This window comes from Corythoichthys intestinalis, chromosome 22 (genome assembly GCF_030265065.1).
Source record: "Corythoichthys intestinalis isolate RoL2023-P3 chromosome 22, ASM3026506v1, whole genome shotgun sequence".
NCBI lineage: Eukaryota > Metazoa > Chordata > Actinopteri > Syngnathiformes > Syngnathidae > Corythoichthys > Corythoichthys intestinalis.
The window spans coordinates 14,793,422-14,808,803 of record NC_080416.1 but is presented as its reverse complement, the minus strand read 5'-3'; the positions used below and the strand labels follow the sequence as shown (position 1 = coordinate 14,808,803).

At 40.2% G+C, this 15,382-nt stretch overlaps 1 protein-coding gene across 1 annotated transcript in view; it reads left to right on the top strand.

The window, feature by feature from the left end:
- The window catches only part of trps1 (trichorhinophalangeal syndrome I), a 369,624-nt gene that overhangs the window by 16,169 nt on the left and 338,073 nt on the right, over positions 1-15,382 (top strand). The window contains exon 2 of the mRNA XM_057827381.1: positions 11,994-12,054. The gene's annotated coding sequence lies outside the window, so the exon portion shown is untranslated. The remainder of the gene's footprint in view (positions 1-11,993; positions 12,055-15,382) is intronic.

Here is a 15,382-nt window from a genome sequence, read left to right as displayed (position 1 = left end):
CATATGAGGTAAATATCGCTGCCATGAAGCCTCCATATAGTGACAGTTCTCTGCCCCCTTCACTGCCGTCACGCGACCGCAGCTCACTTTTGCTTGCCTCGTAGCTACCCGTGTTTTAAACTACTGTAAATTTGATAGTATGTCGTCATAGGCAGTCCCGAGTCTGTTGAGAAAAGTAGTACACTAAACCATGCTCGCTAGATTTGTGTGGTATTTTTGTCTGTTTGAGCAGCATTTGATAGGCTCCACATTAACAAATATATGACAAAGACATTTCCTTTCATTTTTTGACTCGTTCACCGCATTACTGGAAAGTCAAGTTAGCAGCAAGCTAGGTCAGGAACCAGAGGACCGAGTCACTGAACGGGAAGTGACACAACTCAGTCCTGCCCCCCTGCCTGCACGCTGGCTTCTTATTGGCTACACGTGGAAGTGAGTGACAGACGCCCTGATTCTGTGTCCGCTCCCTCCCCTGCCCGTGATGAGGCTGGCGTCTGATTGGTCGTGTGCGATGTCAGAAGACGCTGCCGCTTGCTCAACGCCCTCCCACGCAGCGAACAAGCCCCACTGCCCCAACTTCATAGAACGAATCAGTGCAGATGGTGATAAGTTCGGTCTCGTTCACCCAAACAATTCGTTCAAAAAGAACGAATCGTTCACGACCGATACAACACTAGTTTGCCGACGTCGTCATCGATTACGTACAGCTCTACTTACCACTAGTTTGACATTGTATTTCACTGAAATCAATGTCATAACACTCCAGCGTAGGCATACATTTTTAAATGTTAAATAATTGAGTCTGAGTTTCAATATGTCCTTGTATCCATGACAAATCCCCCGACGGCAGCTTCCGCTGTGACCACAAGTTCAACTTCCTTTTCAGCACTACTGAAGAAGCAGCTGAAGGATTTGTCTTGCACTTGAAGATTTGGGTCCCAGTGGTTTAAAAAAAAAAAAAAAAAAAAAAAAAAAATCAACCTTGTTCCTCTCTCTTGTCTCCTCGCTCTTACATGAGCAGAGATCATCGGATAATTGATTCCTTTTGTTCAGTCCATTGCTTGTGACAAACTCCGCCAAAGACTAACAACGCCGAAGCACCGAAAAGAAAAAGCGGAAGCCATGTTTTTTTTTTCGACTGACACTTGCCAGAGTCAATCTAGGGTGATAGTCAGGGATTAGGATGTCCCATGCGCGTCCATTTCATGGCCCACGGGCTGGAGTTTTCCCACCCATGCCATCCAGAGAAGTCCACGTGTTTGTGCGTGCGAGCGCTAGCGATAATGTTGTGTTTAGGGGCAGTTTATTCAGTTGGGGAAGAGAAATTGCACGTATAAATATCCTCGCGCCCGGGACAGCCTGACGCAGTTTGACAAAAATTATAGTTATGGCCGCGTTCACGTCCTGACAGCATGAGTCAGTTACATGCAAGATTTACAGTTATTGGGGGAGGTGAAGCGAGGACACTAAAGTACGCTCGTATACAAATAGCGCGCAAAAAAACAGATTTCCAGCGCCTGTTAAATTATCTTCACGCTCTCGCACAAACACAGCGAGGGTACAGAATATTTTACGGTGAACACGGAGATGTGTTGTTGCCACGCAGCGCTAATCAATACATTCTTTATAGGGAGCGGCAGTAGCTCAGGCCATAAGGACTTGACAGCTTTGAGACCCACCGTGCGCACTGAAACAAGAGGCAAGTGGAGGCTGCTTGCCGGAGTGATGCAAGTTCCCTTTATGAGGACCACAGAGGTGCTATTGAGCAAGACCCTGAACTCCCACAATAGCCAGCGAGGGATCCAACATCTCAACCTTGATGCACACTTTTAAATCCACTGTCCAATAAAGAGCATAGACAGCAAACAGCAAACCCCGCTGGGTCAAGGCCGCCCACTATTTTGCAGATTAGTATGTATTCTATTTTTAATGGGTTTTCGAGGACAGTGAAAACTCAATTTTCGCATGCCCTATTTTTTTCATATTTCTCTATTTTCCCTCTAAATTCGTTTGATTTATGTGTCAATGAGTAATAATAATAATACATTTTATTTCTAGAGCGCTTTTCAAGCCACACAGATGCTTCACAAGAGAGATGGAATCACAGTTTGATAAAAAAATCATTAAAAAAAAAAAAAGATTAAAAGTACAATAAAGAGAAGTAAAGATATAACATAGCTAGGGGTCATGGTGGGTAAGAGTGAACAGGTGTGTTTTGAGTCTGGATTTGAAAAGTGAAAGGGTAGATATACTGCGAAGATCAGGGGGTAGGGAGTTCCAGAGCTGGGGGGCACACTGACTAAAAGCTCTGGAACCAAAGGTGGAGAGGCAGACACTGGGGGAAGAAAGGGGGAGGATTGTAGCAGACGAGCTCCGAAGAAGGGTGAGACTTGACTGATGATTTGATGTCTTTTATTGTCAAACCTTGCAAAACCGTTCCCTTGAACCATAAGAAAATAAAGCCGCTTACCTTGGAAAATAAAACGATCACCAGGATCACCGTAAGAGCTTTTCCTCTTCCAGAGGGGCCGCTAGACTAGATACAAACTCACACAGTTCGCCGTCACTCCTTTTGGCCTGCCTTCAAGTTACAAACATTGTAAAGCACACGGAACAGGAAATACACCAAAAATAAAAGTGTAACAGGAAGTAATATCAAATTACAAAATAAAAGACGTTCAGTAGACAGAAGAATTAGGCTTTGGTTATTTACAAGGATAGTGGAAGAGCGAAGTGGACGGGGTGGATTGTTTAAATGGAGTAGATTGCAAAGGTAGGGAGGGGCCAAGCCATGGAGTGTTTAGAAGGTGATGATGAGGATCTTGTAATTGATTCTTTGTTTGACGGGAAGCCAGTGAAGTTAACAGAGGATGGAGGTGATGTGGTGTGTGGCGGGCGTCCGAGTGATGAGGCGTGCTGCTGAGTTCTGGAGTGTCAAGGAAGTTCAGTTTGAACTCCAAGACAAGTGTTACCTCGATAGCTTGATTAGAGAAATGAATACGACCACAACCATGGATTGATTTTCTTCTAAGGTTTTAGTACAAGAGCTCTCGGGTACAGATGCGGAGCCACGCACAAAGCGCCTCTCCGCATGTGGACAAAAGAGATATGCAGGGCATGCCTCAATTTATGGGTCAACATCATAGAAACGAAACTCTAACATCTCACAAACCTTGGTGTTTTTCCATACAAAAACATCTTTCAGCTGAGACCTTGAACACCGGTGCCGGGTGGAACGATGATAAGAAACCACTGTACTCCCTTGCATTCATTCAGGGCACATTGGAAAACAACGGAACATAACAGTTCATATTTGGGCATATTGATACCGTCTACAATCGTCAAGGCCATGAGAAGGCCCACTCAAAAAGATTACAACAGATTATTATAACAATGATACATGCTATAATGTTCTCATGCAAGCATAACAAAAGCATTCAACATGTATAATGGTTGTGTTTTAAGCATGAATAAATTCCCTCACATGGAGGAGCTGCAGTTTTTGGAGGGACTTGTTAGGGGAGGGGTCCCCAACCTTTTTTGCACCACGGACCGGTGTGATATGGGTCTTTTTTTCACGGACCGGTGTTCTGTCAAATTTTGCACCCTTATAAAATTCTGCTCCCAAAGCTTTTGTGGCGGTGAAAAAAGCCCTCTTTTATATTCAGTTGGACTCTCAATCTTATCCAATCCAATGGTGCTAAAAAACTATTTAAATCATAAACATACATGTGCAACACGAAAATTGCGTAAATTAATGCTTAACGACCAGTGTTGTCACAGATCACTTGAAAAAGTAATTTAATTTCTGATTACTGATTACACCTCAAAAAAGTAATCTAGTTACTGATTACTTTTATCAAAGTAACTAAGTTACTTTAAAAGTAATTTGTCAGTTACTTTTCCCAATTTTTCTCCCTTTGCTGCCTCAAAAGAAAAATTTCATCGCATGTAATTGAATTTTTCAGATAAGGCTTTATCTTCGAGTTAGCAGGGGTTTAGTTAGTTGATGGAGTTGATTTCAACCACCATTGACTTGCACTAGCTCAGCCCCTCCGGAGCTCTGAAACTAACAAATAACTGACAAACTGCACGGAATTTGTTCAAAACAACTCCAACGACTAATTAAACCCCTGCTAACCTGTTTTCAAGTACATAATTCCTCATGTTCATTCATAGTTTTGATATTTTCAGTGAGAATTTACAATAGTAGTGAAAATATATAAAAAGCACAAATGATGAGGCGTGTCCAAACTTTTGACTCTGTTTTGCCCCCCCACACACACAAAGTCACACTCCGCCTATGGTTACAAACTATAACTATAAAATGTACGTAAAGGCTGGTTACAAACTGTAAAAGTGCTGGCTGTCTCGTTACCTGATGGCTTTGTTTCGATTTTTGTCGCGTTGTGCTGTAATTCCAAGTGGTTCCTTGAATTAAATGCATAGTTATTAGCGTTCGACTGCCCTTTTGAGCCAGCGCAAAGTTTGCGACGCACGGAGATATTTTTGGTCATCTTTATTGGAGAGAAATGTGAAGTCATGGCTGTATGTCCAATAAGCAAATGCAGCCATTTGTGGTTCTTCTACGTCTTCCACTGTTAGCATCCTGAGAGGTAGCCAGTTGTTTGTTTTCCGCCAAATACGCTCAAAGCATGGTAATACACGTGACCCGTTTTTGTTCCCCGATGAGAAGACGTGACATCCGATGTCACTGCCAAACTCAAGTGCAATATTTTCTATTCAGATTCTCTTCGTACATGACTACAGTATTCTTTATTCTACATACATCATGAGGAAAAAACAAAATAGTAATGCACAGACACTAAGGAAACAAACTTTAATCAGATTACTGGCTTCGAAAAATGAACGCGTTAGAGTACTCGTTACTGAACGAAAGTAATCAGATTACACTTAATGACACGGCAAAGTCGTTAAGTGAGAGAGCTGCGTGCAGTTGTTGTGTGCAGCTAACATGGCAAACTTAAGTTAGTATTCCTTTCCTGAAAGAAAGTTTGTAGTGTGTACTTTGGAATCGCTGCATTCGTGGTCATTTTTAACGTGACGCGCATGGCAAATTTGTCAGAACACCGGCAATGTGTGGCAAAAAAATACAGCAAATATTAAATAACATTTGTTTTTAGCCCCGTCGTGTTAAGTGCAGGGAAAATACAACTCACCTGCTGAATCAGTGGGAGGCCTGTCCATGTTTCATTTCAGTGCTCTCCTAGTTCGTTCATTCGCTGCCGCCCTCCCAGTCAGGGCCGGCCCAGGCCATTTGGGGGCCCTAAGCAAAATGCGAAGGGGCCCATATTTTTGGCCCACCATTTCGTCACAGTGTACTGTGAAACCCATACATGCAATCCAACCCATACGTCCATATTTTGTATATTAACCAGATTTTGTTGCACTGCATACTTCAAACTTCTCACCCCAAATGATTGTCAGTACTTACAGTAGATCGCGCCAAATCTTTTTCTAAAAGAGGAAAGAAAGAAGTTAAGGAAGAACTTTTATTTTTTTAAGCTTGTAATCAAGTATCAAAACTCACAACAGTCAAATAAAGCAAACTGTAGTTAACAAAAGAGAATATAAATTAAACAATTGCCAGATTGGGGGCCCCCTAGCGGTCAGGGGCCCTAAGCAGCTGCATAGTCTGCGTATAGGCTGGGCCGGCCCTGCTCCCAGTTCAAAGGGATTGGACGTCTACAAGTGATAAACTCAATCCAATTCACAGCAGAAGCTTGTTTTTCTGTTTATTAGTTGTTTGTAGAATATCCTAGAATAATTTCCTGACCAATGTATCGATAATCGTTGTATCGCCACATCGTCAGACTATCAATACCGTGAGCTTTGCATCGCAAGTTGTATCGTATCGTATCGTGAGGTACCAAGAGGTTCCCACTCCTAGTCCTGAGTGTGTGTGTCCTTTAGTACTATTGAACTCTCTAATTGACTGCGAGTGGGTTCTCTGAGTCATTCCACCCTGGCATCCCAGTGTATTGTGCAACATTTGACGAATGCGCTACACTCTGTCAAACTCTTAAATTAGAGAGCTGGAGTTAAACACAATACAGTGCCAGAGGTGGAGCTGGGGTTTCTCCTGGAATGTGGATTAGATGAGTAATCGTTCCAAATGTATCACGTACAGCCGTAACAACCTTCTGTGTGTTTTTGACAAATCAAATATGGCCCTGAAGTCTGCGTTTATTGCTTCTGATATGAAACGGTGGAAAATTGCAGCGTCGACTTTATTTCAAATTCCACATCCGCAAGTACAGGGTGTCCAAAAGTCACTATACACTTTCTTTTTACCATTTCGTTTCAGGCATCATTCGGACTGACATGAAGCCATTAGCGTTTGACAGTTAGGCTGAGGTGCTTGATTGACATTGCAACAACGGTGCAAAAAGTTTTTCTACTTCTCTTCGATTTGACCGACGTGCCGTACAATTTACTCTATTCATGGCAAATTTATCAAAACAGATTTTTTTTTTCTTTTGCCGAGGTCAGTGGTTCTCAAAGTGTGAGTACTACCAGTGGTGCACGGGCTCTCCCTAGTGGTATGCAAAAGTTGAAGCTTTTTAAAGGGAACCTCGGACTTAAAGACTTGCAGGCTCTAATAAGCCGCAATGGCGTACCGCAAGCAACACGTCACTTCCGCTCATTAATATTCATGACATTAGCTACTGTTGCTAAGTAGCGACAAGCCACCGTTTGTCCCTAATAGGAAATGAATGGATATCGTGTACGAAGGAGATGTTTACAGAGCTAAATCTACCAATTCTCTCCGAAAATGATGTGCCTGGCGCCAAATTCACTGCCAAAGATGTGGAAGAACATAAAAATGTTCAGTTAAAGAGATGGCTTGAGTGTCGAAGGCTGAAAAAGACGAACAAAAACGAGCAGGCCAAGCATAGCCTTAGCTTTTTTATTGACGTGACTGACAATGACATTCTCCTGTTTCAACAAGCTATCCTTTGCCATCAGCCCTGTCTTTCTTATATGTCCTCTGGTTGTCCTACGTCTCTTACCGTTCTTGGGGGTAATTTAGTTAGCTTTGTGTAGCGATCGCAAATGCTACTCAGTGACAGCCAACGAACACTTTTAAATTTTTCATTGATAACAAATCTTAATCCTATAATTTATTTACACTTCCCCCTTACTAAAGTTGTTTATATACAGTGAGGAGAACAAGTATTTGATACACTGCCAATGGGTTTTCCCATTGACTGTGTATCAAATACTTGTTCTCCCCACTGTATATATATATATATATATATATATATGTATACAGGGGTGCACATAAGTGGTCCGCATGCGCGCATGCGTACTGGACGTAGACAAACGCGCTGGCCCTCAACGGCTTCCATACGCTTTTGCGTACCGATGGCTGACCACTGTATTTGCGGTGGACACGAGAAAATAACTTCTCAAAATGGCGAAGAGGCAGTCCCCGCTAAGTAATTATTTCCGTGTTCCCCCACCCCCGTCAAAAGACAGACGGACGACAGAGACGTCTGACAGAGAGCTACGGAAAAAAAGGACTTTTGCTGAAAAGTGGCTGCACGAGGTACCATGGCTCGAAACAAATGATGCAGGGACGGAAATGTGGTGCAACATTTGCCGTGAGAATCACAATGTTGTTAATAAGAGCAGCGCATTTTATGTAGGGTCAAAGAATTTTAGCCATCCAAACTTTGAAAAGCATGAAAAAAACAGAGCATGTGGCAATTAAGCAAACTATCGATGTCAGACAGGACCCCACTCGCCCTGTGGACAAGTGGCGGAAAAAACTTATTGAAGAACAGCGCCATGCACTGACAAACGTGTTTTTGCTCGCATTTCACAAAGCTAAACATTCACGTTCAATGAGCTCTTATGAGGAGGATGTAGAGGTTGGCGTATGGTCTGAGCACAAACAGGCTGACCCGCCACCTCTTCAGTCTCTGCAGCAATGCTGACAGCACTCCTATAACGAGTCACATGAAATTTTGGAAGGAAAATGACAAGCAGTACTCAATTTGTACATTTAGGGATGTACGTAGTTTCTAAGGGGTGTACTCACTTTTTTTGCCAGAGGTTTACATATTAATGCTTATATTTTGAGTTTTTTGAGGGGGAAAATAACTATTATATAAGCTGCACACAGACTACTTATCATTGTGTCAAAGTGTCATTTTGTCAGTGTTGTCCCATGAAAAGATATATACTATAATAATACTATAATATAGGGGTATACTCACTTTTGTGATACACTGTAAATATGTCAAAGTACAATGCTAGTCTGTTAGTGAATGTAGCTAGCGGCCACCATTTATAAACAGAGGTTTTCTAGTGAAAATTCTTATGAATAAATGCTTAAATCCCCAAATTCTTTATAGATATGGAGGTAAAACAGTCTCGATTCTTGGTTAAAAGCAAAAAAAAAAAAAAAAACCCCACACAAACAGCGCAGTTACCGTTAATTTTACGAAAATATTGCGAACTATGATGCCAATGCAGTAGCGGCCAATTTCTCCCATTGAGTTTTTTCATAACATTTCAAAATGCATGCATGGTAAGAAAAATAATAATAACCTCGAACAAATCACTCCTGAGACAATCCTTCCTCTTTGTGGGCAGTTTAGCTTTCGTACTTTTTCAACAGAAATCGATACGTAACATGCAAACAACCTGGCATTTTTAACAGATTTAGTGTAGGTTTTTGGGCTGTGGACCAAATTAATGGAATTATAATGTATTCTTATGGGATAATCCTGCTCGAAATAAGACCATTTCGACATACAAACAAGGTCTTGGAACGAATTAACTTCGTATGTAGAGGTACCACTGTACTTTGAGAGCCAAGTTTTTGAAAACAACTGTTCTAGACAAACCGCGCAACGGAAGGTCCATTGACAAAAACGCTAAACTCCTCAAACATGCTAATCTTAGCGATATAAAGCCTTACTCGTACCGACCTGACCTTATTCAAAGGCTTTTAGCGGAAAATTGTAATCCTCAACAGCCAAGGCTGATGGCCGCACATGTGCCCAGATGATACCTGAAACGAAATAGAAAACAGGAAACGTTAATAACTGTTCGGACACACACTACAATCCAGTTCTAATCGACACCCACTAACATGGAAAACAAGCCTCTTTTTAACTCATTTGCTCCCAAAAACATATAAATATTTTCTATTTTTAATTGTTTCAGTGTCCCAAAAACGTATTTATACGTCTTTTACGTATTTTTTCACAAGAGACATCTCTAGGTTCTGATGCACCATGGCTCCAAAGCACAAAGCTAAAAAAAACATTTTAAAGCAATAAAACTGGCCACTGGAGGGCAGTAGCGCATTTGGTAAGAACTCCTATCGGACCATGAAAGGAAATGAATGAAGAGAAATAGGAAACGGAAGTTGGGAGAAGTAAGAAGCGTGAGTAAAATGTGGAGAATGATGTAAAACACAAGGCACATGCTCCACACAAGTTCCCAAGGTGAATTTTGTTATGAGGTAAGGTCACTACAAAAGAAAGATAAAAAAAAATATATATATATCTTGATGAGACAGGCGGTGATGAGGGAAAAATTTTACCCCGTCTGCCGATACAGCCGCGGCCACAACAGTGTCATCTCTCAGTTCAATAGTTTATTTATGTGTAAATTAGGGCTGTCAAAATGGTCGCGTTTATGGGCGGTAATTAATTTTTTAAACTAATCACATTAAAATATTTGACGCATTTAACGCACATGCCCTACTCAAACAGATTAAAATGACAGCACTGTGTCATGTCCACTTGTTACTTGTGTTTTTTGGTGTTTTGTCGCCCTCTGCTAGCACTTGGGTGCGACTGATTTTATGGGTTTCAGCACTATGACCGTTGTGTAATTATTGACATCAACAAGGGCGAGTTACTAGTTTCTTTTTTGATTGAAAATTTTACAAATTTTATTAAAACGAAAACATTAAGAGGGGTTTTAATAGAAAATTTCTATAACGTATACTAACATTTATCTTTTAAGAACTACAAGTCTTTCTATCCATGGATCGCTTTAACAGAATGTTAATAATGTTAATGCCATCTTGATTTGTTATAATATACAAATACAGTACTTATGTACAGTATGTTGAATGTATATATCCGTCTTGTCTTATCTTTTCATTCCAGCAATAATTTACAGAAAAATATGGCATATTTTATAGATGGTTTGAATTATGATTAATTACGATGAATTAATTTTAAAGCTGTGATTAACTCGATTAAAAATTTTAATCTTTTGACAGCCCTAGTGTAAAAAAATTGTTACTTTGCTATCAAAGCTCTATTTGTCTTGTTGTTTATGTTATTTTGTAGAAGGAAAACCTTATTCAGATGTTTAGGATGTCACAAACGCAAAAAAAAAAGCTGTGGTAAAGTCGAAGTTTGAAATGTATATTTTTACAAAAAGCTCAATTTCTCTTTTTTTCATCAGAATTTGGAAAATTGCTCAAACTAAGCTATTTTCTAATGCTGATAGCTAAAGAATGGAAAAAGATATGAACTAGTGCTGCAACGATTAATCGATTAACTCGAGTATTCGATTAGAAAAAAAGATTCAAATTAAATTTTGCTGCTTCGAGTATTCGTTTAATTATTGTGCCATTGTCATCCTTTATTTTGAAAGTGTTTGCAATCAGTTTTATTGATTTGAGTAGATACACTGCCCTCGAGTCTGCCTCATTTCACATGGCTGAATCCAGCTGCTCCATGATAAGACCAAAATAAGCTAAGTTTTTGTTTGCACTAATGTTTTTTTAATGGATTCGTAATTTAGTTTATGGGTATATTTAGCCGTTTTTTTGTGGGAATATGTGTCTGAACCATTTGCTAAGAGCATTGTTTAAAAAAAAAAAAAAAAAAAAGTTAACGTTTTATAGCATTTAAGCTAGCTGACTTTTGCTATGTAAGTTAGCCAATTGTTCTTTTGTTGTAAATAGATCCTTATTTAATTGTTTTTTAAAACGGTTTGAGGCTAAGCTCAGGTATTTTAATTTTTCATGTTACTGATCCGATTACTCGATTATTCGACAAACTAGTTCATCGATTAATCGACTAGTAAAATAATCGATAGCTGCAACCCTAATATGATTTTTTTTTTCCTGCTGAAAGAAGAGTCTGATCTTTCTTTTGGTGGGTTCCATGTTTATATAGCAATAGAACAGAATGTTCTGTGGGCTTTGCAAAATCAGTCAAAATCCAGTAAAACGGCCAGGAGCGAAGGGGGTTGCTCCGGTGAAAATGGCTGGGAGTGAATGAGTTAAGTAGGTGGAAAGGCGTCGCAGTCATTCCGGGAAAAGCAGAAACCGACGGTCATTAGCGGAGATGACGACACGCTAAATTGCGACAATTCATCACATGTCATGAAGGCCGAAGGCATCCGCGCATCTCAGGTGGATGAGCTCCAAAATGGAAGCCAGCGCGGATGGAATCTTCCATTCATTTTTTTTTTGTTGACAAGCACTGAGTCACGGCCCTGACACATACAGTGGCTAATTTGTGTGTGGCACAGAGTGGAAACAAAGTGAAGCCCTGAAATATCAACAAGTTGCCACCAGGCCGCAGATTTTGGCGTCCAAATGACTGATGCCAGTTGAGGACAGCTCGCATGAATTATTCATGGTGGGGGAAAAAAAAAAAAGTTCCGCAAGTTACCCACCGCGTTTAATCCATCGCACATGAGTGATGTCCCGCTTTAGAACGGCGATCGCTCACTAAGTGTGAATTTATTTTTCATTATAGCGCCTCGCCAACCCCGCAGGGGTCATCCATAACGGCACTATAAGAACGTCTGCGATGCAAATGATGGGGGGGCTAAAGAGCGGACGCTCACATTTATTACATTTGTTCCTGTGTGGCCTCAGTTCATTTGTCTGCTCGGTTCAATGCATATGATTTATCAATGTAGAAAGTTTGAGTTTTTAACCGTTTCTCATGTTTTTCATCTTACTTTGTAACTCTTTTTAGTATGAGGAATCCAGACAGCCGGCAACGAGGCTCATATGTCCCAGGCAATCAGCTATGAAAGGTAAGGATGATGATCAAAAGTTCTATTCAAGTTGAATGAAAGAAAAGTGTAGTGACCCAACAGGGTACAAGGGGGATTAATATAGAGTGAGAAATAATAAGAAAACTTCAAACAACTGCTTTTTTAATACATGTTAAGCAGCAACAGATGTCAAAATAGAATGCAAAATTAGCAGGTGAAGTTCTGACAGAGTACATTTAGGACTGGTCGCTAGCCAATCACTAGGAATACAGTTGTAGTTAATAAGTATATTCAGTAATTACTGATATAATCAGTAATTGTCATAAATACAATATTAAAAAGATAGGGGATAAAAATAATTTGTTAAGTCTTTTGATGCATTGCTTGTCAACCTTGTTAGATAACTAGAAACTGAAATTTCTGAAGAAATTACTCTGGGTCTTTGCTGTGAGGAGAAACATTTTTTAGCCCCGCCCAGGGCTATCAATAGAATGGACAAACATGCCAGTCAATGGCATTAAGCAAAGTAAATGCCATGAGAAATGAATGGGAAATTTGGACGTCCATGGCTGTCAATGGCAGCACTCTTCATAAGCGTCAATGGTATCGGGTAAGTTTGGAGGACACATCCTATTGATATCTGGTCATTTCCTGTTGATTTGGGGACATTGTTTTTTTTTTTTACCCATTGAAAATAAATGGGAAAAAATTTGGACGTCCATGGCTGTCAATGGCATCGACTTATATAGGCGCCAATGGAATCCGAGTACATTGGCATCAAAAGAATGGACAAACATGCCCGTCAATGGCATTAAACAAAGTAAATATCATTAGAAATGAATGGGAAATTTGGACGTCCATGGCCGTCAATGGCGGCACTCTTCATAAACGTCAATGGAATTGGGGAAGTTTGGGGGACATGTCCTATTAATATATGGTAATTTTCTGTTGATTTGGGGATTTTTTTTCCCCCATTGAAAATTAATGGGAAAAATTTTGGATGTCCATGGCCGTCAATGGCATCAAGTTACAAAGGCGTCAATGGAATCCAAGTACATTAGCATCAATAGATTCGACATGCATAGCCGTCAATGGCATCAATGCAATGTACATTCCATTGGAAATACCATTGTAAGTGAATGGGAAATTTTCTCATTAGAAATGAATGGGAAAAGTTTTTGGCAAATTTCCGGGGAACCGGAAGTTTTTTCCAAATTCTGTATACAACTTTTATGCCCCTCACCGTCCCGGAATTTTTGATGCCCAAATTATGTGATTTGGTCAAAAATTGTAAGACAAGATACATAACACAGATAATACAGATACAGAAACTTTTTTTTCCGGAAAACTGCCGTTTACGGGCGAACGGAAGATTTTTCGTGCGAAAAGTTTGGTCGTGCCGATACTTGAACGATGTCGATTGGTGTAATGGTACGGGCTGCGCGGCGCGCCGAAAAAATACGGAAAATAAGATAAAAAAAAAATAAAGGAAGAAATAAGTAGGCTAAAGTTGCAGAACAGCACTATATGGCCTTTCCCATAGGGAAAGACCCAGATCAATATATGATATACTGTATATATATGAAAAAATCCATAAAATTGGTGCTCATGGTGTACATTTTATGTGTGCGTGTGTGTGTGTGGTACCTCCCGGCATTAAAGCCGACGTGGGTTGCTAACAATTTATTACCTTGAATATTTCATTGTATTTGACAGGCGCAGTTGCAACAATACCTTTATTGTATTCCTCTTACATCCACTAATGGCTTCCCCTTATGTACATATGTGTGTGTCTTCACATCCTGGCTCATAGACAGAAACAACTCCCTAAAGTAAAGGAGACAAATCTAATCCAAAAGAAAAAACAAAAACATTGAGGAAGAAATAATCACACTCATATTTAGAGGACACAGACACTCTTTATCCCTCCATTACTGTTAGACATACTGTACATGGATTTATGACAGCTGTGGAAAAGTCTGGGAAGTGTCTGTGTGTTTGAGCGCTGTCTGTGTGTGTTAGCAGAACGCGTCAGCTCAGTAGAGCGTTACCATGGCTCCTCATGGCTTTGGCCGCAAGTTCGAGTCCCTTTTCCTCCACTGAATGCCCCAACTTAAATAAATAAGACTGGTGCCATTGACAATTCATGATGAGAAAAAGGAGAATAGTCAACAATGAATGGAGTTTAGAGTGATACAGTGCCCTCCATAATTGTTGGCACCCCTGAAAAAGATGTTTTTTAGCTTCTAATATATACTTTTTTTAATTCAAATAATATGGGACCATAATAGAAAAAAAAGAGACAAATCCAACCTTCAATACAAGTGCATTCATTCAGTGGGGAAAAAATCCCACATAAAGAAAAAAATATTTGACATCAAATAATGTGTGTCACAATTATTAGCACCCCTGGTGTTAATACTTTGTACAACCCCCTTTTGCCAACAAAACAAGGTCTGGGGACTGAGATGGCCATGGGAGGAGCTTGATTTTGTGTCTGGTGAACCATTTCTGTGTAGATTTGGCCATATGTTTAGGGTCATTGTCTTGCTGAAAGAGCCAGTGACGACCCATCTTCAGCTTTCGGGCAGAGGGCAACAGATTTTGATTTAAAATGTCCTGGTATTTCAAAGCATTCATGATGCCATGCACCCTAACAAGGTTCCCAGGGCCTTTGGAAGCCAAACAGCCCCACAGCATCACTGACCCACCCCCATACTTCACAGTGGGTATGAGGTGCTTTTCAGCATGCGCATCTTTCGTGGCACGCCAGACCCACTTAGAGTGTTTGTTGCCAAAAAGCTTAATCTTGGTCTCATCTGACCAAAGCACACGGTCCCAGTTGAAGCCTGGGACCGTGTGTATTTTTGTGTTAGACCAAGATTGAGCTGAAGATGGGTCGTCACTGGGTCTTTCAGCAAGACAATGACCTTAAACATATGGCCAAATCTACACAGAAATGGTTCACCAGACACAAAATCAAGCTCCTCCCATGGCCATCTCAGTCCCCAGACCTTGTTTTTTTGGCAAAAGGGGGTTGTACAAAGTATTAACACCAGGGGTGCTAATAATTGTGACACACATTATTTGATGTCAAATAATTTTTTTTGAATGAATGCACTTGTATTAAAGGTTGGATTTTCTCTTTTTTCTTATAAGGTCCCATATTACTTGAATTAAAAAAAAATATGTTAGAAGCTAAAAAACATATTTTTCAGGGGTGCCAATAATTATGAAGGGCACTGTAGACTGGAGTATTTTATCCTATTTTGCAGGGAGCTTATTTTTTTGCATATACTTTGCCAGAAATCCAAGAAAATCCATCCAAGAAAGAATTGTGTTTCGCAATCTCAATATTTAGCATTGC